The sequence below is a fragment of the Myotis davidii genome, unplaced genomic scaffold, assembly GCF_000327345.1.
Source record: "Myotis davidii unplaced genomic scaffold, ASM32734v1 scaffold1097, whole genome shotgun sequence".
In the NCBI taxonomy this organism is placed as follows: Eukaryota; Metazoa; Chordata; class Mammalia; order Chiroptera; family Vespertilionidae; genus Myotis; species Myotis davidii.
The window spans coordinates 42,024-43,983 of record NW_006288117.1 but is presented as its reverse complement, the minus strand read 5'-3'; the positions used below and the strand labels follow the sequence as shown (position 1 = coordinate 43,983).

Genomic DNA, 1,960 nt, shown 5'->3' with positions numbered 1-1,960 from the left:
AAGCCCTTACACACACACACACACACACACACACACACACACACACACACACACATGCACTCACACACACACACAGGGCTCAGTGCTGATCCTGGCTAGGTCAGTGCATAGAGATGCCTCAATGCTCATCCTCAAGCATGAGAAATGGGGCAACCCACCTATCACCTTCTGCCTGATTCCCTCCCTGCTTTTGACAACCCTGTTGTCCCTCTCCTGTCCACACGGAGGTGGAGAACTTCTCATAGAGGACCACTTATGGTCACCAGTGGCCACTCGCTTTGATCCATTTTATTTGTTGTGGTTCCCCCTCTGTTTGGGGAACTCTCATTTCTCTTCCGCTGCGTTGACTGTGGCTGCATCTTTTAGAAATATTATTTCTCAGTAGTAGGAACAGATGAGGGCTCTTGAGTGGACACACCCATCCCTCATTTGACTGTGAAGTGAGACACATTGATCCTCTTATGTGTAACCAGGTCTGCAAATTATCAAGGACTGATCCCTCCCACTTCCCAGACACCACCGATCCTATAACACTCTGAGAATTTGGCTTTATGCCTACGTGCTTCACACCAGGAATCCGAAGTGCACACATTGGCTAGTACTGTTCAAGGTTACGCAGACCAGGAATGATAGTGAAATATTTAAATATGAGCTTTGTCCCCAACATCAGAGCACTGGACCCCTTATTGAGCCCAAAAGCTGAAGAGAGGAGGACAGGATGAGGGGACAGCTCTGCTTAAGGAACAAGGATCACTGTGGAGGCAGGAATGAGCCATACCTTATTTCCAGGAAACTGGGGTGGATGCCGTTGCAAGAAAAAGGAGAAGTCCATGGAGGGGGTGTGATAGAGAGAAAGCTATAATCTGGGGCCATAGAAGGGACCTGTTTCCTTCCCTTATTTGTTCTGTGTTTCCCCTCAGTGCTCACTATCACAGTGACATCACCCTGAGCTGCACAGTAAGAGGGTGAGCTTGTCCCTGCTGATCTGAGCTCTGCAGGCCACAGGGACTCGCGTCTTCCTGAAGTTTCTCCAGGGTCTTTTTTTTTTTTTTTTTTGAGCCAACACTTATTTCCAGGAAACTGGGGTGGATGCAGTTGCAAGAAAAAGGAGAAGTCCATGGAGTGGGTGTGATAGAGAGAAAACTATAATCTGGGGCCATAGAAGGGACCTGTTTCCTTCCCTTATTTGTTCTGTGTTTCCCCTCAGTGCTCACTATCACAGTGATATCACCCTGAGCTGCACAGTAAGAGGGTGAGCTTGTCCCTGCTGATCTGAGCTCTGCAGGCCACAGGGACTCGCGTCTTCCTGAAGTTTCTCCAGGGTCCGGGTGGCACTGTCCATGGTGAGGATGACAGGGAGGTGCTGATGGACGGGCTGAGGAGGGAGGAGACCCCGTGGGGAGGCTCTAACAGGGAAGGATGTGCCCTGGGTCACCTCACCTGCAAGGGGCATCTCAGGAGGGAGGCTCCGGGTCTATTCCTGCTTCAGCATGAAAATGAGAGCCAGGCTGCTAGACAGTGCCTGTGCCCTCACCTTTGGGCTGCTGACATGACAACCATGAGAGAGGGTGGGCCTTCCTCCCTGTGCCCACACCCTCTATGTCTGTCCAGAGGGCATCATCGTCTCCATCTGCACACCTTCATGAGAGAGAGGAGACACCATGACCTCCACCCTTGTGGCTGTGCTCTGCCTAGGTGATCACCTCACCTGCAAGGGGCATCTCAGGAGGGAGTCTCCGGGTCTATTTCCTGCTTCAGCATGAAAATGAGAGGCAGGCTGCTAGACAGTGCCTGTGCCCTCACCTCTGGGCTGCTGACATGACAACCATGAGAGAGGGTGGGCCATCCTCCCTGTGCCCACACCCTCTATGTCTGTCCAGAGGGCATCATCGTCTCCATCTGCACACCTTCATGAGAGAGAGGAGACACCATGACCTCCACCCTTGTGGCTGTGCTCTGC

The 1,960-nt window shown here is 52.0% G+C and overlaps 1 pseudogene; it reads left to right on the top strand.

The window, feature by feature from the left end:
* Positions 1–1,960, top strand: part of LOC102764150 — an 11,536-nt pseudogene that overhangs the window by 4,765 nt on the left and 4,811 nt on the right.